Raw genomic sequence first — 24609 nt, 5'->3', positions numbered from 1 at the left:
CTCCCAAGTCTGGGTCTGTTTAGTAAACATTATTTATTTGTTCCCTTATCCCTAAACGTCTAGAGGCTGGGAATGCCTGACTCTCTGGGAGTGGAGCCTAGCAAGCCCTAGCCTCGTTTTCCAGCCCTCACTCGAGGTGGAGTCGCTCTGGTTCCAGCGCTTCTGACGACCGCAGGCTGGGGCTTAGACAGGACATTTATTGCTCAAAGTACAGTCCATGAGGCTGGTGGTCCCAGATCGAGGTGTGGCAGGGCTACTTCCTCCTGAGGCCTCTCCTTGGCTTCCAGACACCATCTTCTCCCTGAGTCCTCACCGGGTCGCCCCTCTCTGCATGTCCGCCTCCTGATCTCCTGTTCTTACAAGGACACCAGTCACAACGGGCCCACCCTCTTGATCTCATTTAACTGAAATCCTTTCTGTAAAGATCCCATCTCCAAATACCGTCACATTCTGAGGTCCTGGGGGTCAGGACTTGAACATTTAAACTTGGAGGCAGGCACAGTCCCACCCATCACAGCCCATTGTCCTCCACAGCCCTCCAATCTCACTTCGAGTCTTCCCCAAGGGTCAGCACAGGCTCTGCCCTTGTGAGCTTCATGGGAATGAGAGTCAAGAGGGTAATGAGGGCCGGAAGTGATCGGAGGGAGGCGGGAAGAGGGAGGACCTTGGACTCCGCCCACGGGGTCCCCACCTGGGCATGGCTGTAGGGAGGGGCATCGTGCTGCCCTTGTCCTTACTGGGGGCCAGTGTCAGAAGGAGGAAGGGATGGGTGGCAGGCACTGCAGGGAGGAGAGGGCTCTCCAGCACTCATATTTTCATCCTTTGACCGTGCTGCTGGGCACTGAGCATAGGAGGATGTCGCTGGCTGGCAGGGCTGTCACCCTCATCGATGGCCCAGTTTCCCAGGAGGAAATGGATGGGATGGCAGGTTTCAGCAGAGCACACACAAGCCCTGCTATTATCTTACAAAAAGCCAGGCCAGCCTCCCGCAGCTCTCCATGTGACTTAGCATCAGTATTGGGGGTTTTGTAGTTACCTCAGGAAACCTACTTTTGAACAAATAATAGATTATGTTCTCTGGAACACAGGGGGAGCTAAATGCCTTTTGACAGCCAGCAGCTTATGGAAATAGCCCTTTTCCTGGCAGAAGAAGTCGGTTCCCCACGGCCGCGCCCGCTGCTTCATCTAGCTTTCCCTCGCTCTGTGCCGACGGGTGCCCAGAGTTCAGCCCCTGGCCTGACTGTTGCTGTCACTGCCCCCTTGACCACTGCAATGGTGACAGCTGTGATGTACGATTACAAAGCGGGACACAGAGCCCCCCCCAGAGCAAGGCAGTTCCCCTGTGGGCCAAGCGGACCAGGCTACTGGGGGACCCTGGGCTCCTGGGACATGGGGTGCGGGTGCAGACAGGGCCTGAAGTGCTCCCAGGTGCATGCCAGTGGCAGGAAGCCCCATGTCACAGAGATGTGGCCCAAGTGCTTGACAAGAGATGGCGTCAGATGATGTAAAAGAAACCAATGGACCTAAGTGGGTGCCATCCTGCGCCCCGTTGGTGGATTAACTCAGTTCCATGCCCACGACTGCCCGAGGTGGAGTGATAGTCATGCCCACTGCAGATGAGGAGCCGAGGCCAGGAAGGGTTTTGCCAGATGCCTGGGCTGGGGCCAGGGCTCAGGACCACCCACTGAACTGCCTGCTCGGCCCACCCTGGCAAGTGTGTGCAAGGGCCGGGTGGTGCCGACGAGGAGGGCCGTGGGGAGGAGATGATGTTGTCCTGAGACTCCCAGCCTCACCTGAGGGGGAAGAGGGTGGGAGCAAGGCTGGGAGCCACCCTTGGGGGCTGTGCATGTGCCCCCGACATTGGAGGACACAGGCCACGCCACACCTGTGCCATCCAGGGAGTGGGAAGGAAGCACGTGGCCGTGGAGAGGCCAGCAGGTGGCAGGAAGGGCTGCAAGCCCCCAACCACGGGGTCACACGTGGGGGACCCAGCACCCCATGCAGGAGCTGGGCTGTGCCTCTGCATCTGCACAGGCCGAGGCGTGAACTCGGCATCAGCACCGCCCTCCCATGGAGATCCATGCCCGCATGGACCCATGCCCGCGTGGTGCAGGAGCTGTGCACTGGGCAGCCCCACAGGCAACTCCAGCCTGCAGTGCCAGGAGCGGGGCCAGGCCTTGCAGCGGGGGTGCATGCTGGCTCCTGGCGGTCGCTCAGCTCTTGGGGATAGGTGAGGACGCGTGGAGAGGGAACAGCATGGGCATCAAGGCCGAGGCACTGGCCCCTCCCAGAATGACCTCCAGGACCACTCTGCCTGCCCCTGGGTGCCCCACTGTGCCTGGGGAGGGCAAGGGTCACTTCGGGTTTAAGGCTCCAGGGTCACTGTCTTGAAATTCTTACCAATTTTATCACTAAGCTTATGTTTTTCAAGCAAGATAGGATGGGCATGGAGCCCCTGCAAGAGCAAGCCACGGGCACCCTCTGAGCGCAACGCCGCTCAGAACCTGAACAGAGCACATAAGCAAGGCTCACGGCGGCCACAGGGCTGGTCGCAGCCAGGACGGGGTGAGGAGCTGCAGCCCCAGCCTCGCCTTCCCTTCAAGCCGAGCAGCTTCCAGTGGGAGGAAACGCCAGCGACCGGGCCCCGTCCTTCCTCCTCAGGCGGTCCTGTGGAAGGTGCGGTGCTGATGGAATGTGGTAACAGAGAGGGTGGAACGTGGTGACTGGGAGGTGGCATAAAAGCAGCCACTGCGCTGGTTTTGTGGGACCTTTCCTCCTTTCTGGGGGTCCCTGAGGACAGGTGCATGTGCGAACTGTGAAACAGAAACTGAGATTTCACCTTCCGGATGAGTTCCATGCTTTCTTTTTTGCATTTAAAACCGGACAACATCGTATTGGCAAAGATCTAGAGTTTTCTACTGTCTTAGCTGGAAATGAGCTGCAAGTTTTTCTCAAGATGTAGCGCGTAATCGGTCAGAGCAAAACACGGAGAGCCCTTCGCAGAAGCTCACTTCAATGCATTTTCTTCATATCCCTGAAGTTCCTTAAGAATAGGTGACGATGTATCGGGAAGAGAACTGAGGAGTAGAAGTTCCCTTGCAGGTTTTGTATCAGTGACATGTAAATGAGCAATTCACAGATGAGTGCGGGCAGAGCTGTGTGTGCTGCGTACATATGGGCCGGGCTATGATGTCTCACACTGGATGACGTTCCACCTTCGGAATTTTAGTGTTTCAATACAGAAAATGGGTTTAATAACTCACCGTGGTTTTGATTTATCTTATATTCATTTCTTCAAACTCATTTCTTAAAATTTAAAGTAAAAAAAAAAACTGGACGATATAAGATGAATGGCAGATCCATGCTAATGATTCTAATTTTCAGAATTTCTTTACTTAGAATGACATAAAATAGCAACTAAAAAATAACAAGTTGAGAAACTGTGGAAAAAGAAAAAGCTAGGCCAGGCACGGTGGCTGATGCCTGTAATCCCAGCACTGAGGGCAGATCACCTGAGGTCAGGAGTTCAAGACCAGCCTGGCCAACATGGTGAAACCCCGTCTCTACTAAAAATACTAAAATTAGCTGGGCTTGGTGGCTCATGCCTGTAGTCCCAGCTACCTGGGAGGCTGAGGCAGGAGAATCGCTTGAACCCGGGAGGGAGATGTTGCAGTGAGCTGAGATGGTGACATTGCAGTGCAGCCTGGGTGACAGAGCAAGACTCTGATAAAAAAGAAAAACTTGTATATTTTACTACCTTGCACAGCACTTTCCCCTGCTTTTTAATGAGGCACTCCACGTTTTCACTTTGCACAGTGCCCTGAGTGGGCCAGATGGAGGGACCCTTCTTCTGTGGTCTGACCCTCACGTGGCTTCTGGTCCATGCGGGCCCTGACAGTGGCTCTCGGGGTGATCACAGCCTGAGGCTTTCTCAGGCCCTGGTCACTCAAAGGATTCCCGGCAGAGTCCCTCCAGTCGACACCCAGCTCCTGCTTCAGAGCATGAGGGGTGTGAGAAGAGTTTTCCAAAGGTACCAGCTTTGGACAGATGGGGTGAGATGGTGGCCAAGGGGTCCCTGCAAGGGCCCCTCATGGTCCTGGTGACACCCTGGAATCTTCTGGCCGGGTGGAGCACAGTCCTAGCTACCTTTGCACTCTCCAAGGTCCCAGGGGCACCCAGGCTACTGAGTGTCCCAGACATCCACACGCAGGGATTGGGGGACCAGAAGCTGGGGAGCCCTAGGGGTTTTGAGGGCAGAGGGCAGGAGGAGAGTGTGGTTAATGGTGTCCAATGCAGGTGCTAAGCCACGGGAGGAGTGGGCTGTGGCGTGGATGATGCAGGTAACTGCCAGCATCAATGAGATGTGCAGTGGGCTCATTGGGGGGTGGGGTTAAGAAAAAAGCCTCAGGGTGTGGCTGCTGGTGGGTCGCCCTGTCAGAGAAGAGAAAGCTGGTGAGGACAAAGGGCTGGGATGCACAGGCCTGGGGCCAATCAGGGCAGGGTGGAGGGCAGGTCTGCAGGTTCCAGGGGGCACACTGGAGGGAACACTCAGGGGCTGGACAGGGCTGGAGGCTGTCTTGGGTTGGGACTGAGGCTGGTGTGGGGTCTTCTGCAGGCTGGGACTCATGGTGGGGCTGGGTTCAGGGGTGGGAAGTTGGAGGGGGATGCTGGGAATATCTGCTGTGACAGTAGGAAATGTATATTCAGGATTAGCCTAGTGGCTCACGCCTGTAATCCCAGCACTTTGGGAGGCCGAGATGGGTGGATCACTTGAGGCCAGGAGTTTGAGACCAGCCTGGCCAACATGGTGATACCCCGTCTCTACTAAAAAAATCAGCTGGGCGTGGTGGCACGTGCCTGTAATCCCAACTACTCCGAAAGCTGAAGCAGGAGAATTGCTTGAACCTGGGTGGTGGAAGTTGTAGTGAGCCGAGATCGCACCATTGCACTCCAGCCTGGGCAACAGAGCAACACCCCGTCTCAAAAAAAAAATATTACATATATATATATATATATATTTATTCTATTTTGTCCCCAGTTCCTGACACAGTGCTTCTTGGAATGTCCTGCATGGTAGGAGGTGAGTATTCATAACAAGCCCCTTTCAACCTCTCCTGAGCTTATGCTACGAGGGGACTCTTGGTAGGCCCCTAGATAGCTTGAGGGTGGGGCTGGTTACTAGCGGAACCAGCCGTGTGATTGAAGGCTGAAACTTTCAGCCCCATTCCTCAATCTCTGGGGCCAGGGCTTGGAGATGGAGGCCAATGAACAATCACCAGTGATGTCACCAATTGTGTCCACGTGATGACACCTCCATCAGAAACCCTCGCCCATGGGATTTGGAGAGCTTCAGAGTTGGTGAACACGTCCGTGTGTGGGAGGGGATGCACCCCAACTCCACGGGGACAACGGAATCTCCTGTGCCGGGGACCCCTCCAGCCCTCGCCCCAGGCACCAGACCTTGGCCCAGGCACCTCCACATCTGGATGTTCGCTTGTATTCTTCATATCTTCTCCAAGAAAGCAGTAGTGGTAAGCAAAGTGTTTCCCTGACTTCCACGAGCCATCCCAGCAAATTACTGAATTTAAGGAGGGGATGGTGGGACTCTCCATTTGCAGCCACGTTGGACAGACATGTGGGTAGCCTGGGGACACGATGCTTGTGACTGGCGGAGTGGGGGCAGCCTCGTGGGCAAAGCCTTTGACCTTCAGGGTCTGCGCTAGCACCGGGCAGTGTTGAAGCTGAATTAAATTGCAGGACACTCGGGTGGTGTCTGCAGAGACCCGGAGAATTGGCTGGTGTGCAAAACCCACACGCTTGTGGTCGGCCGTGTCGTGAATCGAGGAACAGCTTTCCTTTATCCACAAAAAAAGTGAGTTTTCATTCCCTATTCTTAAGTGTGTGGCTCCAGCTTTTGCAATAATTCTAGTCCTTATCATGGTGAGGAGGGTAATGTGAGCGAGGCTGAGAAAGCTCCGGAGGAGTCCACACGGCCATCCTCTTTCTAGTTCAGCGACAAGAGCCAATATCAGGTTTCCACCGAAAGTGACTGGCATTGGCTCTCCATAGGGAAATGAAAGTAAAAGAAGCAGTTTGGCCAGGCACAGTGGCTCACACCTGTAATCCCAGCACTTCGGGAGGCTGAGGAGGGCGAATCACCTGAAGTCAGGAGTTTGAGACCAGCCTGGTCAACACGGGGGAAACCCTGTCTCTACTGAAAATACAAAAATTAGCCAGGCATGGTGGCGGGTGCCTGTAGTCCCAGCTACTCGGAAGGCTGAGGCAGGAGAGTCACCGGAACCGTGGAGGTGGAGGTTGCAAGTGAGCCGAGATCACGCCACTGCACTCCAGCCTGGGTGACAGAGCAAGACTCTGTCTCAAAAGAAAAAAAAAAAAAAAAGAAGCAGTTTGGGCCATGCAGTGAGCACTCTGTGGACCAGTGGACTCATCTGCTGGGGTCCAGGCAGCCTGGGCTGCTCCTGGTTCTTCCCTCCTCCCTGCATGCACGGCCCTGCACTGCCCTCCCCGGGGGCTGCTGTGGGAGTTCTCGGGGCTCTCGCTGGTTGTCCCGCTGGCTGGGAAGGGCTGTGGTGTGTTGGGTGCTGCCTACCCTGAAGTACACGAATTAGGGTTGTGCTGTGTTGGGTGCTGCCCTCCCCAGGGGCTGCTGTGGTGTGGTGCTGGGTGCTGGCTGCCCTCAAGTACATGAATTAAAAATTGCTTCTCCTCTTGCCAGATGCAGGGAGGAGGCTGAGCAAAGCCCTAGCTCATTTACGTAGAGACAGACACAGAGAATTTTTGCAGGAATTTAACGCACTCTGATTTTTCTGGAGTTCTAACAATAGCGCACATCAAAGTGGAGTGGCACTGGGCTCTGTTCAGAACATTCCAGCAACTGGTCGCTGTGCAGCAGCACACTCACGTGGCGGTGGGCGCTTGGGTGACCTCACCTTCTGGAAGGTGCACCTGTGTGCACAGGCATCCGAATCCATGTCACGTGCTGGCACGGCAATCACCATCCTTTCACAACAGGTCATGAAGCCGATTGATTTTGAATGGCTGTGTGGGTAATAATGCCCATGACCTTCATTCCAGAGACCAACAGGCATCAGGAAATGTCTGTCACAACAGGCAGGGCTGGAGCTTGACGCGGTTGAGAATCCCTGATGCTCAACCCGTATTTTCTGGCTACCAGTTGAAAGAAAGGGTGAGAGGATGCTTGGCTCTGAGCAGGTGTCTGAGAAGTGCAGCCATAACATTCAACTCCTTCTCACCAAATTCTTTACCCCAAAGAACCCGGGAGGAAGACACATTTGCTAGGAGCTGGGTACCTGAAATGAAGGTAAGGAAAGGACGCCAGGTTCTGTCCTCCAAACGGCGCTCTGGGCATCTCCCCTACAATCAGAGGAACGAAACTTACACAGACCTTAAACTTCTGTTAGAGGTAAAATAGAATAACAATAATAAAAATCCCAGTTCAGTGAATTCAGGTTAACCGCAAAGCTCATCTGTTTGGAGAGACAAGCTCTGACCTTTGTGAAATTTTGTGCACAAACAACCTGGAACACTGCTGTGAGAGGGCTGTGTCCTGGCCAGTGTCAGCCCCACCTGCAGGAAGTGCTTATCTGTTTCATTGGTGAGGTTTGCTGGCTGGGCTTGGGGAATAATGGGTTCCCACTTTCTCAATTGTCTCCATGGTTTGGAACACAGGGCTCTGCGCCTCTTTCTTCACTTGCTGTTCCACAGAGAGAAGGTGACCTGAGCTGCACAGTCCAAACCGAAGGACACTTAGCCCCCAACTGGATGAAACAGGGAAGAAGCGAAAGCAACTTCATCTATCAGTGTCAGTATTTGAAATTTTGCTTTTTAGATAGGCAGACCAAAGGAATAGAAGATAAAGTCTACAAATAGAACCAAATATATGTAGAGATTAGGTATACGATGAGGTGGAAAAAGACAGACTTTTGACAATTTTTTGGGACAGTTGGATAGCCACATAGAAAATGATACAACTGGCCAGGCACAGTGGCTCACGCCTGTAATCCCAGCACTTTGGGAGGCTGAGGTGGGCGGATCATGAGGCCAGGAGTTTGAGACCATCCTGGCCAACACAGTGAAACCCCATTTCTACTAAAAATACAAAAATTAGCCGGGTGTGGTGGTGGGTGCCTGCAATCCTAGCTACTTGGGAGGCTGAGGCAGGAGAATTGCTTGAACCTGGGAAGCGGAGGTTGCAGTGAGCTGAGATCGTGCCACTGCACTCCAGCCTGAGTGACAGAGCAAGACTATCTCGAAAAAAATAAAAGAAAACTAAAAGATACAACTTAACCTTTAGCTTATTTTCCACACCAAAATAATCCCCAAAGACCAGAGATCTTCATGCGAGAAGGAAGTAAGGTCTGGTTGAAAACACAGCTGCAGGATGTCACAGGAGAGGAAAAGGCTTTCTAACCATATCTTATAATTCAGAAGAACAAATACAAGATTGCCAAAATTTATCACTTAAAATAATGTATACTCAGGTCTGGCACGGTGGCTCACACCTATAATCCCAGCATTTGGGGAGGCCGGGGCAGGAGGATCACCTGAGGTCAGCAGATTGAGACCAGCCTGGCCAACATTGTGAAACCGTATCTCTACTAAAAATACAAAAATTGGCCAGGCCTGGTGGCACACGCCTGTAACCCCAGCTACTAGGAAGGCTGAGGCAGGAGAATTGCATGAATCCGGGAGGTGGAGGTTGCAGTGAGCCGAGATCACACCACTGCACTCCAGGAGCATCTCAAATGTGTGTGTGTGTGTGTGTGTGTGTGTGTGTGTGTGTGTGTGTGTACTCAAAATCCTAGCAAGTTATTTTGTGGCTATTGAGAAATGATTCTGAAGTTTACGTAGAGAAAGGAAAGACCCAGCACAACCGACACAAAATTGAAGAAGAACAAAGTCACGGGACTCATGCTGCCCAGCTCCTAGGCTCCTGATGAAGCTGCACTAATCAAAGCAGGGTGGTGAATGAAAGATGGATGAGGGAGCAGGTAGGGGGTGGATAAGGGGGTGGGTAGGGGGCGGATAGGGGCAGATAAGCGGGCGGGCGGGTAGGGGGCAGATAAGGGGGCGGGTAAGTGGGTGGGTAAGGGGGCAGAGTGCAGAACCCAGAAACAGACCCATGTGGATGCAGTCAGAGGAGCAAAGCCAATTCCGTGGGGCAGAGAGTCTTTTCAACAAATGGTGCTGGGACAGCAGGACACCCATGTGCAGGAAAGCAAATCCAGACAGACTTCCCACCCTTCACAAAAACGAACTCAAAATGGATCACAGACCTCAATGTAAAACACAAAACTATAAAGCTCCTAGAAGATAACATAGAATAAAACCTAGATGGCCTTGGGCACGAGATGACCTTTTAGATTCAACATTCAACATACCTGTTGGATCTAAAAGGCATGATCCATGAGGAAAATAATGGGTAAATTGGACTTCATTAATGTGAGAAACTTCTGCTCTGCAAGAGACTGTCAAGAGAAGACAAGCCACAGACTGGGAGAAAATACTTGCAAAAGACTTATCTGATAGAGGACAGTACTGAAAATATGCGAAGAACTCTTAAAACTCAACAATAACAAATGTACAACAGATTTTAAAAGTGAGCAAAATACTGGAATGTAAATCTCACTGAAGAAGTTCTGCACATGGCAATACATGCGTGAGAATGTTCAGCGTCACGCATCATCGGAGAAATGCTAATTACAGCAGCATGAGACACCACACACACCTACTAGCGTGGCCAAAACCCAGGCACTGGCAACATCAAACGCTGACAAGGATGCGGAACAGCAGGAACTCTTGTTCATCGCTGGTGGAAATGCAAAATGGGACCGCCACTGTGGAAGACAGTTTGGCGGTTTCTCACAAAACTAGACATGATCTCACCGTACGGTCCAGTAATCATGTTCCTCGGTATATACCCAAAGGGACTGAAAACTTCTGTCCGCACAAAACCTGTACATGGGTGTTTATAGCAGTTTTATTCATAAGTTTCAAAACCTGGAAGCAACCGAGATGCCCTTCAGTAGGTGAATGGGTTAGCAAGCTGTGGCACATCCAGACAGTGGAGTCAGCACTAAAAGGAAATGAGCTCCGAAACTATGAAAAGGCAGGGAAAGAACTTACATACTTACCACTGAGTGAAAGTGGCCAATGTGAAAAGGCTACACCCTGTGGGGTTCCAACTCTAGGACATTTGGGAAACGGCAAGACCATGGAGATGTTAAATAGATCAGTGGTTGCCAGAGGCTGGGGGGAGGGAAGGTTGAACAAGAGGAGCATAGAGGATTTTTAGGGCAGTGAAACTCCTCTATGTGATGCTATAATTGTAGACACGTGTCGTTAGATATTTGTCCAAACCCTTAGAGAGTACAGCACCGAGACTGAGCCTGAATGTAGGCTTCAGGTGCTGGGTGATGACGACAGGGGTCAGTGCAGGAGAATCAGCTGTAACACATGCACCGCTGGTGGGGAAGTTCATCATGGGGAGGCTGTAGTTGGGGAGGGGGGCTATAGGAAATCTCTGTACCTTCGTCTTAATTTTACTGTGAACCTAAAACTGCTCTAAAAAATAAAACATTAAAAATGAAATATACAGGCTGGGCACAGTGGCTCACGCCTGTAATACCAGCACTTTGGGAGGCCAAGGAGGGTGGATCACCTGAGGTGGGAGTTCAAGACCAGCCTGGTCAACATGGTGAAACCCCGTCTCTACTAAAAATATAAAAATTAGCTGGGCGTGGTGGCGCATGCCTGTAATCCCAGCTACTCGGGAGGCTGAGGCAGGAGAATTGTTTGAACCCAGGAGGCAGAGGTTGTGGTGAGCCAAGATGGTGCCATTGCACTCCAGCCTGGGCAACAAGAGCGAAACTCCGTCTCAAAAAAAAACCAAAAACCAAAAAACAAAACAAAACAAAACAAAACAAAAAACCAAAAAATATACATTTTTGCATGAACAAAACCCCATGAAGAAAATCAAAGGTGTAGCACATGGGGAAATGAAAGCCATAGCACATGAGAAAATGCTTCCAACTTATCGCACAAAGAATCAAGCTCTGCAAACTATAACAAGCTCCTAAAAATCAAGGCAAAAACCTAATTATCTGTTGGAAAAATGGGCAGAAGAAGAAAGGCAATGGGCTCTCCCCTGTGAAGACACACTCAGCCTCACTTACAGTAAAAGTGCACACCCCAGGTCCTCTGCACGCCATTTCCCACCCATCAGATAGTCCTAGTCCGAGAGGCAGACTTCCAACAGCGCCTCTGCATCCCCAAGGAGATGGGCGGCTCATGGGGGCGCCGCTGCCTGGGAGGGGAGGTGGCTTTTGTTGGGGGGGCCTCCCACTTACCCAGCTACAGCAACAAATGTGACATCTGTCCCTGAGATGGCCAGACGCGCAGCAAGTGCTCCATGCTGTTCACTGTGGCATCACATGTAGTGACAAAGGTTTGGAAACACCCAAATATCAAAGAGCAGAAGGTTTAATAAATAACTGAGACACACCCACAAAATGCATCTGCAAAGAAGAATAAAAAAGGTATCTCTGTGCTGATAGGCAGTTATCTTCCAGAGGTGGCGTTAAGTGCAAGGGAGGCGGGAGAGTGGTGGGGCTTGTTTCTTGGTCACAGCCTTGCTGACCAAAGCCGGACCCGGTCCAGATGAGGTGAAGTGGAGAAGCTGGCAAAGACCAGCAGATGGTAAGAGGGCAAACCCTGGCTGCCCTTGTTGGTCACTAGCCTAAGACATGCCTACCAGTGCCATGACAGTTTACAAATGCCATGACAGTTTACGGAAATTGCCACTGCTTTTTATGGCAATGACCTGGAAGTTATCACCCCTTTCCTAGGAAGTTCTCTATAACCTGCCCCTTAATTTGCATTGACCTGTCCCTTAAGTTGCATGTAATTGAAAGCGGGTAGAAGTGGGTATAAATACAGTTGCCAACAACCCATATGCTGTGGACTCTGGGCACACTGCCTATGAGTCAGCCCCACTCTGCAAGGAACAGTGCTGGCCAATAAAAGTTTGCTGCCTAACACTGCCGGATTGCCCTTGAATTCTTTCCTGGGCAAAGCCAAGAACCCTCCTGGGCTAAGCCCCAGTTTTGGCCTGCATCACCTGGCAGCCATGAAGATGAAACAGTGGGGATGGCAGTGGTGGGTGGAGGGGTGGTGAGAAAGCAGAGAGGTGATGGTCCGCAGTGGGTAGGACAACTGCCATCTCTCTAAAGAAGTGGTGAGGTGGCAATTGACAGGAAGGCGTCCAGCAAAGTAGCAAGACGGCAACCAGTCATCTGGTGACTGGCTACACGGTGATTGGTGAGATGGGAAGAAGCAGCGATCAGAGAGATGGCGATTGGCTCTGCAGCGATCAAAGAAAATCAAAGTCATAGAGCGGCTATTGCAGCAGAGCTGTAACCTCAGCCAAAGGCTCTCTTCAGAGCCGTCATCTTTCCTGGTAGGTAGCAGAGCCAAGTGGTTGGGGTAGTGGCCACAGTGCCACCACCACGCATGGGACCCCTGCCCTGGCCAGCAGGTCACTGGTCCATGTGCCAGTCTCCTCGCAGCAGCCAAGCCTGCCCAAGCTGGGGAAACCCTGGGAGGAGACCTTTACCTAGGGATTAAGGTGGAGAATGATCAGCACCATTTTGGCCCCTGTGGTTGGGTGAGTGTCCTCCCCTCTGCCCACCCCTGCCAATATGAGCCAGGAAATTAGGCTTCTGGCTAGATGGTCAGTTTGAAGTCCCGGTAGCACACCTGACCAGCCACATCCTTGTCATTCCTTCTCTCAATCCTTTCTCCTCTAATGCCATTTCATTGCCTGTTGGCCATTTTAATTTCTGCTTTGAAATGTACGTTTCATCTGCAATTTTTGCTTTGGCTCCCTGCTAACTCTACTTGGGCAGTTACTTAAGGCAGGACACTTGATTGTGGGAGGTCCCCTGTTGTGCTGACCCTAGGACAGCAGGGTCATGTTGTTCTGTGGCCCCAGCTTGGCCTTTGGGGTTCACTGTGGGCCACCAGCTAGATGCTATGGGGTTTTTGACATTGGTGTGGGGACCCTTGTTAGCTGATACTCGACTGCTCTGGGTTTTTGGCATTTGGGATTGTAGGCCACCCCCAGACACTCCAGAGTTTTTGGCACTGGTATTCCCTCTAGGATTGTGGTGTTAGAGGCCACCCTAGGGGAATCTTGGCCTTGCCTTTTCTTGTTTCGTACCGAGAGTTATTTTCTGAAACAGCATTTTCTTATTGTCACTTTATCTACTTTTCCTTCTACGCTTTGCTTAGTAAAAATACTTGTTTTGTCATATTTTGTTTGCCAGCGCTTTTTTAATGACTTGCTACCTTGACTTATTCCTTCTCTGCAGGACATGGGAATCTGAAAGGGGATGACAGCAAAGGTCCAGCTGCTTCTGCTCTTGCTAGACTTAGAAAAATGCCTGTGCCCAGTAGAAATCCTTGCTAGACATAAGGATGATGAGCATCCCAGAACACTTGCAGCTGGAGTGTCTTTTATGCTGGCCAGTGTTTGATGTTCTTCAGGGTACTAGTTCTAGCCCAAGAACAATTGGCATAAAGCTGTGGTTAGACCTGCAGATTTCTGAGCACTGGTCGTGGTAAAGGCCTGGTGGTGTAGACATTAAGGTTGCTTGGTTTCAATGTTCTGGAATTACATCTGTTTTCGGGCCCGGTGACGGTACGGCTCATGAACGTAAAACATCCTCTGATGAAATTAGTACATGAATTTATATTTCTATAGGGAAGACTACTCAATTGTCAACTTCATCATAGCTCATAGTAATCAACAGCTTTCCCGGCTTTAGATCTGTTGAGTATGGAAGAGTCAAAATTTAAGTCTTCATAATCTGCACATTCATAGCATCAGTATCATCAGTGTCCTGTAGTTTTGATGGTAAGCGAAGGGTTGTTAATTTCATCTTTGATGTATAGAATATGTAATAGATGAAATTCGACTTAAAGAAATTCATTTTCTATTGCAAGACCATTTGGGTCCAATACAAAAATGAGAAAATCAAGAGAATTGGTCTAAACATGGTTCTACACTTTATAATGCTATTTCACAATTGGACTTATTCCGTAAAAAAGAAGAAAAGTGGGAGGAGGTCCCGTATGTACAGGCTTTTACGGCCCTTTACTGGCTCATGTTACTTCCACGCACCAGGAAGGCACATCTAAGGGAACCCCTCATAGCTGCTCCCCCTAGAAGGCCTGTGCCCTCCTTGGACCCTCGTCAGTTCCCCAATTCTGAGGGGGGTTCAGCCAGCGCAGGATTCCACCCAGGGCCATCAGGCCCCCACCCCCCTTATCCAACTAGCCCCAGCCTATACCCCCGACTGCCAAGAAAGCAAGTCCAATGGGCACCCCCAGAAGCAGGGCACCCCCAGAAGCAGGGCCCCATATCAGCCCTTCAAGTCAAACTTGTGTCTGTGGCAAGAGGCAGCTGACGGAAATGGGGGCACTTGGAGTGCAGGTGCCATTTTCTATGTCTGACTTGGCTTCATGCAAGGAGGCATGTGGCCGGTTTTCAGATAATCCGGGGTTTTATGGAAGAATCAAGTCTACCACGCTCTTTCACTTGTCATGGCTTACAAGCATTGTTGCTCACTTGCTGTGACGTGAGGGAGAGGCAGAGGGAGAAGCGTGAGATTAAGCCAGTCAGTTATGACAAGGTTAGAGAAATAACTCATGGAAGGATGAAAATCACACTGTTTCAAGGTAGGTTGGTTGAGGCACTCAGGAAACGTATTGACGCAGGCCCCAACTCCCCAGAAGGGCAAGGTCTCCTGGGTATACATTTTATCCCTGAACCTGCCTCCAACATGAGGAGGAAGCTACAGAAAGCAGAAATGGGACCTGAAACCCCTGAGCCAACTCCTAAACATGCCCTTTAAAGTTTGCAACAATACAAACAGGGCAAGAGAGGCAGAATTAAAAGCAAGATAAATAACCAAAATGTGCAATTGCTAACAGTTGCTGTCAGTGCCTTGCCCCTCAGCCTTACCCATCCTGAGAGTGTGTTTTAAGACTGGCATCTGACACACCCAGACAAGAGCTCTTGACTTGCTGGCCCCTGGGTCAGAATCAGTGTGCCTACCATAAGCAAAAGGGCCATTGGCAATGAGAACATCCTAACCCTCCCTGGTGAGAAAGATAAAAGCTGCCTGTCAACACTACAGTTAACCTTCTTCTGCTAGTCCCAATGAAATTTTTTTTTTTTTTTTTTTTTTTTTTTGAGATTTAGTCTCGCTCTGTCACCCAGGCTGGAGTGCAGTGGTGCAATCTTGGCTCACTGCAACCTCAATCTCCTGGGTTCAAGCGATTCTCCTGCCTCAGCCTTCCAAGTAGCTGGGACTACAGGTGTGCACCACCACGCCTGGCTAATATTTTGCATTTTTAGTAGAGATGGGGTTTCACCGTGTTAGCAAGGATGGTCTCTATCTCCTGACCCCAGTGAGGTGTTCTGCTCAAGTAAGTGTACTGGGGGCCTCAGACCCTTGGCCTGGTGGATGGCTTCCTGCAGGCTGACAAGTGGCCACTTCATTTTTCTTTGGTGTCTCTGCTGCTGGGTGAGCTCTCTGGTGGCTCAGGGACTGCAAGCAAGGTTTCACACTGAGCCATGTAATTCACCACCACCCCCTTTCCTACAGAATCTTTCTCCACTTCCCCTTGTCTTTCATACTTATCAGGGCAAATAAAATTTGGTCAGGTAAACAGGTCCCAATTTTATAAATAATTTGGGTCCAGCTGTCTTGTACAGGTCACTTCATTTGCATGGTATGTGTTGTGACTAGCATGCTATCACATTGGCTTATAAATAAAAGAGTGCTCATAAACAAGTCTAAACATGTTAGTTTGAAGGGAATGTTGTGTCTTCTAAAATTTAACTTAATTTTTACCTAGGTAAACCAGATGTTCATAGGTTTTGGAATGGTTAAAATGGCTTTAAGTAGTGAGCTTTTTTGTATGGGTTAAAAATCTTGAAACTGTAGAATGCTTCTCATCTACAGGATGCTAATGTCTGTTGGGCAGTTGAAGATTTCTTGCTTCCTACCTGAATATAAAATGTGCTAGGGAAGATATATTCTTTATTGGGAAAAGAATAACTTTTGTCCAGAAAGTATTAAATGACGGGCTCAAAATATGAGGGAACCAGTACGAGTAGAAAAGAGAGAAGTGGGGAGTTATACATACATAAATATATATATATATATATATATTTTTTTTTTTTTTTCAGGAGGGATATGAAGAGTGACTTACAGGTGCCCGCCACCATGCCTGGCCAATTTTTGTATTTTTAGTGGAGACGGGGTTTCACCATGTTGGCCAGGCTGGTCTCAAACTCGACCTCAGGTGATCCACCCACCCCGGCCTCCCAAAGTGTTGGGATTACAGGCGTAAGCCACTGCGCCCGGCCAAGAAAGAGTGACTTTGTATGAGAAAGGATCTCTGGTCCCAGAATAAAGAGACTGGTTGCGAGGGAGGTGTAGGACAGGTCAGAGAGTCCAGGCATGTCATGGGTGGTCTGTGTGGGTTGTAATGGGGTTTGTGAAGGGGAACTTCTGAGAGTAGTTTTGTGTGCAATTAAGCCTGCTGTGATTAAAGAAATTTTTTTTTTTTTTTTTTTTGAGACAGAGTCTCACTCTGTCACCCAGGCTGCAGTGCAGTGGCATGATCTAGGCTCACTGCAACCTCTGCCTCCCGGGTTCAAGTGATTCTCCTGCCTCAGCCTCCTGAGTAGCTGGGACTACAGGTGCCCACCACCACGCCTGGCTAATTTTTGTATTTTTAGTGGAGACAGGGTTACACCATATTGGCCAGGCTGGTCTCGAACTCCTGACCTTGTGATCTGCCCGCCTTGGCCTCCTGAAGTGCTAGGATTACAGGCATGAGCCACTGCACCCTGTCGATTAAAGAAAAATGGTTTGTGGCAGACTTTCTAGGGAATGGTCTATGTATTGCAACTGCGTTTTCTTAAGGTATTGATTTATTAAGTTATGAGAATTTTTGCTTTTAATGCTATGGCCAGCTTCTTCTAAAACTTCTTTGGGCTGAGTGCGGTGGCTCACGCCTGTAATCCCAGCACTTTGGGAGGCCAAGGCAGGTGGATCACTTGAGCCTAGGAGTTCACAACCAGCCTGGGCAACATGGCAAAAACCCATCTCTACAAAAAAAACAACAAAAACAAAAACAACAAAAACAAAAACAAAAAAAACCACTTTAAAAAAAAAATGTAGTGTGGGTGTGGCGCACATCTGCAGTCCCAGCCACTTGGGAGGCTGAGGTGGGAAGATCACTTGAGGCCAGGAAGTCAAGGCTGCAGTGAGCTGTGATCACACCACCGCACTCCAGCCTGGGCGAGAGCGTGAAACCCTGTCCCACAAAACAAAAACTGCTTGGGTTGGTGTCCCAGAGGTTCAGCTGTTGTGTGTCTCTGCTGTCAGCTTTCTCCCTTTGAAAAAGGTCTGGGATGGTGGCTCTTTCCTTCAGCTTCTTGGTCAGCTCCTGTAGTTTTTTCTCTTCCAGTTCTAACTGATGCTGTGGCCTGATGCTAAAGGCTTCATCTTAGAGATCTGTGGGAGCAGTGTTTTCCCCAGTACAGCCTGATGCTATGCTCCTGGATTTTCTTGACTTATAACCTTATTTTCGGCTTCTAGTTTTTGACTCTTATTGCTCTAAAGGGTTCTGAGGACTAATGCATGCCTGCCCCCCTCTATTCTTGTCTGGCCTAGAAGGTTTTATTGGCTAGAAGTCTTTTGATTCTAAGTCCTTTGGTCAAAGGAAATCCCCTCCCTGCTCCCCCCACCAAAAACACCCCTAAAGAACTAATTCAGGCCATGACAGGAAACGGGTTGGACACGCCTCACTATGCCCCCCTGCCTGGCATTTAGGCCAGGCAAAGGCCCTTCAAAAATTATAAGGCAGCCAGGAGCAGTGGCTCACGCCTGTAATCTCAGCACTCTGGGAGGGTGAGGAGGGCAGATCACCTGAAGTCAGGAGTTGGAGACCAGCCTGGACAACATAGTGAAACCCCATCTCTACGAAAAATACAAAAATTTGCCAGGCATGATGGCAGGCTAATGATGGCAAATACTCCCTGTTCAGCCAAAAGACTCAGTCTTATTAAAACCTTAAAAAAGAGGATCCCGTAAGGATCAATTACAACCAAAATAAAAGGGCCTATGTCGGGCATTAAGTGTTCCCACTGCTGTTAAACTGCAGGAAGTCACTCACTGGGTACACCTGTCCAGGGTTAAACCTGCGTCTTCTGCGTCCCTGCAGGCATGAGGGGAGGACAGCATGCCCTTCACCTGTGAGCCCCTGGAAGGCGTAAAGCTGTTTTGCAAATACACAAATCACATGGCGAGGAGCACGTGCAGTCATCGGCCATACTGATTCTTCTTGCCTGGTTCTGACCTTTCTCAGGGCCTTTAATAACATCTCATCATTACTAACTTTTGGCTCCCTTATTGGATTTTGGGTTTCTTCCCACCCAACCTTCATTTCCCCCATGATCAGACCTACGGTAAAGCAGCCTCATCTTCCTTTGATGCAGGAAAGATGAGCCCTAAAATTGGGGTTTAGCCAGGAGGGTCCTTGGCTTCACGCAGGAACGAGTTACAGGGCAAGCTGGCCGTGTGAGCTGCTCCCTGTGGAGCGGGGCTGACTCACAGGCAGTGCGCCCAGAGTCCACGGCGTATGGGCTGTTGGCAACCATGTGGGCTGTAGGAAACGCAAAGGACCTTTCCCAGGACCTTTAATAACTATCTTATCATTACTAACGTTTGGTTCCTAGCAAAGCTCGAGTCCTATAGCTTGCAACAATTCCACACAAAGACAACACTGGTACAGGCTTCAACCCATCCTATCCTCTGACCTGGAGAATGAAAGTGTCTGGCCTCTGGGGCCCTTAGATCAGAGATTTTCCCTCCTCCAATGTTACGCAGGACCTATGCCCATGAACACAGCAGGAAGCAATTCCAGAAGACAGACCCTGCCCTTCTGCACCCCCTTAAGATTAAGGGGAAGGATCTCATCTCTGAAGAGAGGGGATGAGGTAGGAAAGTGGCAGGACTTGTTTTCTGGTCACTGACCCACTGACCAAAAACAGGATCTGGGCTGGATGGGATGAAGTGGAGACAGGAATCGGGACGGCGAGGAGGGTGATCCCTGGCTGCCATCATTGCTCATTGGCATAAGAGCCTCCCACCAGGGCCATGATGGCTTGCAAATGCCATGGCAATGACCTGGAAGTTACCACCTTTTTTCATTGCAACGATCCAGAAGTTGTCACTCCTTTCCTAGACAATTCTAAATAACCCACCCCTCAATTTGCATTGATCCCTACTTAATTTGCACGTAAAAAGTAGATATAAATACAGTTGCCAACAGCCCATACACTGTGGACTCTGGGCGCACTGCCTGTGAGTCAACCCCGCTCCACAAGGAGCAGCTAACACCTCCAGCTTGCCGTCAAACTCTTTCCTGGGTGAAGTCAAGAACCCTGCCGGCAAAACCCCAATTTTAGGGTTCATGTTTCCTGCATTAAAGGACGAAGGGGCAGAAAGGGTGAGGCTGCCTTACTGTTGGTCTGATCATGGGGGAAATGAAGGTTGGGTGGGAAGGAACCTAAAATCTAATACAGCAGTTATCTGTACAGCAGCTAGACCTCTCCAAACGAATCCTGCTTTGTGGTTTTGGCTTCCGAGCGTGTAAGTCTTCCACGTCTGCAGAATGCCGTCCTCACCATCGAAAGGAAGAAGGTGAACTCTAAACTGGAGACGTGAGCTGGATGGTGATGTTGGTCTCCTGTGGCTGCCATAACAAGGTGCTGCACACCACATGGCTCAGGACAACAGGCACCTGCCGTCTCAGAGGCCACGGTCTGACAGTGACGTGTAGGCAGAGTGGGCTCCTCCCACCCCCTTCTCCCACACAGTGGCTGCTGGTGGCCCTGGGTGTGCCCTGGCTGTTGGCTGCATCCCTCCAGTCTGCTCCCTCTCAGCGTGGGGCTCCTTCCTCTGTGCTAGCCTGTCTGATGTCTTCTCATAAGACATCAGCCATAGGATTTAGGGCCCACCCTAATCCAGAATGACTTCACTTTAACTCATTGCATCTGCAAAGAGCCTGTTTCCAAACAAGTTCATATTCTGAAGTTGGGGGTGGACATGTGTTTGGAGGGCACCGTTTGCCACAGGACAACTACATATCACAGTGCTGGTGATGCAACCACACAAGTGAAATAATTATTTCAAATAATTTTTTTTTTTCTTTTTTTGAGACAGAGTCTCGCTCTGTTGCCCGGGCTGGAGTGCAGTGACGTGGTCTCGGCTCACTGCAACCTCCACCTCCCGGGTTCCAGCAATTCTGTTTCAGCCTCCTGAGTAGCTGGGATACCATGCCGGAATAATTTCTGCATTTTTAGTAGAGATGGGGTTTCACCACGTTGGTCAGGCTGGTCTTCAACTCCTGACCTCAGGTGACCCGCCCGCCTTGGCCTCCCGAAGTGCTGGGATTACAAGCGTGAGTCACCCCGCCCAGCCTTCAGGTGACTTGTAAGCACAGCACTCACACTGTTTATACTTACAAGGATATTCTCTGAGGACAAAAGACCATCTTGTTTTCATTTTTAATTTCTAAATAGTCATTTTGAAATGATTTCACAGTCATGAAAAAAGTTACAAAAAACAAAAACAGCGCAAAGAATTCCAGCATATCCTGTAAGTAGTTTCCCTAGAAGTTATCTCATATAGAACCATGGTGCAATGTTCAAAATTAGGAAGTTAACACCCACACAATACTATTTTTAACAAATTATTTGAAGTGCAATACTATTAACTATCTACAGGCCCCATCCCAGTGTCTTTCTGGCCCACAGCCCAGTCCAGGACCACACATTGCGTTTGGTTGTCATTCTCCCTGGCTGCCTCCCAGTGGGGACAGCTTGGAGTGTGGGGCCATTGCCCAGCACACAGCTGCTTCTCATGACTGCATTTAGGACACGTCCTCTGGGCAGGACCCACAGAAGCTATGCCAGGCTGACTTCAGGGCATCTCATCAGGAGACCTACGATCTGGGCCTCTTACTGGTGTGTTAAGCTCGGTTGCTGGGAGCAGGGGCATCTGCCAGGCCTCTCTGCCACAAAGTTACATTTTCCCTTTAATTATCTTGTCGGGAGATAGTTTGAGGCCAAGAAATATCCCATTTCTCATCCTAATTTTGCCTACTAATCGCAACATCCCTCGATGGTTCCCGTGTTGTTGGCCAAATGGCCATTCTCTGTTGCCATTATTCCTTCTACATTAACTGCAATTCGGAGGAGACGAGCATTTCACCCTCTTTCCCCTTATTTATCTATACATTTACGTATGGACTTGTGGGCATTTAGCCTTATGAGTTATGAACTATTACTATAATTTTTTTTTTGAGACAGAGTCTCACTCTGTCACCCAAACTGGAGTGCAGCGGCATGATCTCAGCTCACTGCAACCTCTGCCTCCTGGGTTCAGATGATCCTCCCACCTCAGCCTGCTGAGTAGCTGGGACCACAGGCATGCACCACCATGCCTAGCTAATTTTTTATTTCCTGTAGAGGCAAGGTTTCACCATGTGTCCAGGCTGGTCTAGAACTCTGGGACTCAAGCCATCTACCTGCCTCGGCCTCCCAAAGTGCTGGGATCACAGGCATGTGCCACTGCACCTGGCCCATTGGTATACTTGTGTATCGTTTTGCTCCGATTGTCCCAGGTTTGGCTCTGGAACCGTGTAGATTGGTCCTGCGTCCTCCTGGCCCCCCGCTGCCCTCTGAGCGCTCTGCCTTACTGACCACCCGCCCCCCCACGCTGCCCTTTGGGCGCTCTACCTTACTTTGCGGGACCACTCCACATTCACCCGGGAACCCTCCCTGCCTCAGTGCTATCTGGGGGCCCCAGTGCCTGACCCTGGAGAAGGATGTTAGTGCCCGAGATCCGGCTCTGGGGGTGCCCATGGCTGTAGGGTGTCCCTGCTCCGAGGTCCCCCAGTGGACACAGCTAAAGCCTCGGTGAGAACACACAGGCCCATGCCAGGCTCACACCTGTCTACCCAGCTATCTACCGACACTTCCGTGCTGAAACTACAAGCTCCTACTGCCGCCTCCCCTCCCAGCCTCTCATGCTCCTTACTGGTAGCTCCCTTCTCCAGCAGCGAGGCTCGTCACCCACAGCGCGGCCGCTGGAAGGTGACCCGAGCGGCCAGACAGGGCCTCCTGCTCAGAGAGTTTAAGGCTCTGCTGTCGCCATCCTTAAGTTCTTAATGAGTTTTGAGCAAGGGCCCTGCAATCTCATTTTGCACCAGGTCCCGCAAATTATGTATCCGGCTCTAATTACCCACAATACGCTTCCTTGCTCAATTCTGGAGCACACACAAAGTAATCTCATAATTGCTAACTCAGGTTGCCGGGCAAAACAGCTTCACAAACTAGGGCACAGTGTCTGCACGCCATTCTTTTTGTCTTACAGCCCATGATACTGTCTTCCAAAGCATGTAGTAGGTTTTCTTTTCCCCACTCCCTTCGATAAAGTTCACCTGTTACTGCTTATATTCCATTTTGGCTTCAAGACCCCATCCTGGTTGATTTTAATCACTTATTTACTTTGGGGGTGTGTGTGTTATATTTCTGTGGTCCTGGAAGGAACACAAAGGCTGCAGCCTCCATAATAGGCAAGCCCACCAGCGCCTGTACCTTTGAGGACCATGAAGGGAAGGGCCTGTCTCCCTGTTCCCTCCACTGACTCCCCCCATCTCTCTGGCCCCCACTTCTCCTGCAAAGTGGAAACTCCCTGGGGAGGCAGAAGACCAGGGTGGCAGGACTGCAGGCAGAGAGGGATTCCTGCCGCCCCATGGCTGGGTACCGCTGGTAGGCCATGCACACACTGGGTAAGTGTGCACTGGGCACTGACGTTAAGGGCCAGGCGTCCGTCCCTCCGTCTCACCTGGGCCAACCCAGCACAGGGAGAGGGCTGAGGCTCTGACAAGGGTACAGGGCAGAGAGCAGGAAACAGCAGGGCTCAGGCTAGGGGTGGGAGCCCAGCTGCTCAAGAGTTGAAGTGCAGGCCCCCTGTGGGCACCTGACAGACAGGAACGGAAGGGAACTAAGGAGTGTGTTGTACTTTATCTGTACCTGGCTACGTGAGATCAGACTGTCATCCGGCATTAACTAAACCTCACAGTGGAGGCAGTGGGTTGTATCACTCCCGAGAAGAAAGCACACAGAACGCTGTAGAAGTAATGCCTGCACCGGCTTCCCCCGCACCACACGGAGCGGCTGCCTACAGCTTTGTTAAGGGCTGAATGCAACCACGATGCAGGCACCAGCCCTCCAGAGCAGCCTCCATGGAGGAATGCGGTTCCCCACTCTGCCCACATACCTCTCCTGGAGCAGCGCTGAACACCGTCTCCGGACGTGTGGAGCTATCACCATGGGCAACTTTCGTGGTCTTTATTTTTAGTTCATCCTTTAGAAACTCACATTTTGAGGTGGTTTTGTATCCAGAACTTGGTGGGTTCTTAGTCTCGTCTTCAAGAATGAAGCCACAGACCCTCGCGGTACATGTTACAGTTCCCAAAAATGGTGGGTCTGGAGTTTGTTCCTTCTGGTGCGTTTGTGGTCTCAGTTATTTCAGGAGTGAAACCGCAAACCTCCGCGGTGAGTGTCACAGCTCCTAAAACGCAGCACGTCCAGAGTTCTTTGCCCCTCCCAGGGGATTTACAGTCTCGCTGGCTTCGGGAGTGAAGCTGTAGACCTTTACCGTGAGCGTTGCAGCTCACAAACGCAGCACGAACGCAAACACTGAGCAGCAATTAAAACTTACCACAAAAACCAAAACAGCAAACCCACCACAATGCAAAAGCAGACCCTAACAAATCGCCACCGTCAGCTCCCGCAGCCTGCTTTTATTCCCTTATCTGACCCCACCCACATCCTGCTGACTGGTCCATTTTACGGAGAACTGATTGGTCCATTTTACAGAGAGCTGATTGGTCCATTTGGACAGGGCGCTCATTGGTGCATTTACAAACCTTTAGCTAGCTACAGAGTGCTGATTGGTGCGTTTACAATCCTTTAGCTAGACAGAAAAGTTCTCCAAGTCACCACCGGACCCAGAAGCCCAGCCGGCCTCGCCTCTCAGTAGCACTCCCCTTAGGACTTTGCAGCACCTACCCTGGGCACTCCGGCAGCCCAGAGGGAGCTCATCCCCCGATCAAGCCCAGCAGGCGGCGGCCCAGCCAAGCCTGCACCCACCCGGAACCCGCGCCGCCCGCAAGCGCTGGGCTCAGCCCCCGCTCCCGCCCGCGCCTCTCCGCCAGCAGAGGGAGCTGGCTCCAGCCTCGGCCAGCCCCAGAGAGGGGCCCCACAGCGCAGCGGCAGGCTGAAGGGCTCCTCAAGCACGGCCAGAGCCGACACGGAGGCCCAGGAAGCCCCGAGAGCCAGCGAGGGCTGCTGGCACGTTGTCACCTTTCAGTTTCACAATATCCCAGGATGCATTAGTAGTTTCTGTAGCCTGA

The 24609-nt window shown here is 50.7% G+C and overlaps 1 long non-coding RNA gene across 1 annotated transcript; it reads right to left on the bottom strand.

Annotated features, from left to right (window-relative positions):
- Window positions 1-6793: 6793 nt before the first annotated feature.
- Window positions 6794-23977, bottom strand: LOC129527852 (uncharacterized). Its single transcript, XR_008672952.2, has 2 exons — window positions 23472-23977; window positions 6794-7901 (listed from the first exon to the last, which is right to left on the bottom strand). It is a non-coding gene; the product is annotated as an uncharacterized lncRNA (long non-coding RNA).
- Window positions 23978-24609: the final 632 nt, after the last annotated feature.

The sequence above is a fragment of the Gorilla gorilla genome, chromosome 19, assembly GCF_029281585.2.
Source record: "Gorilla gorilla gorilla isolate KB3781 chromosome 19, NHGRI_mGorGor1-v2.1_pri, whole genome shotgun sequence".
Classification (NCBI taxonomy): domain Eukaryota; kingdom Metazoa; phylum Chordata; class Mammalia; order Primates; family Hominidae; genus Gorilla; species Gorilla gorilla.
This window is presented reverse-complemented; position numbering and strand designations above follow the sequence as displayed.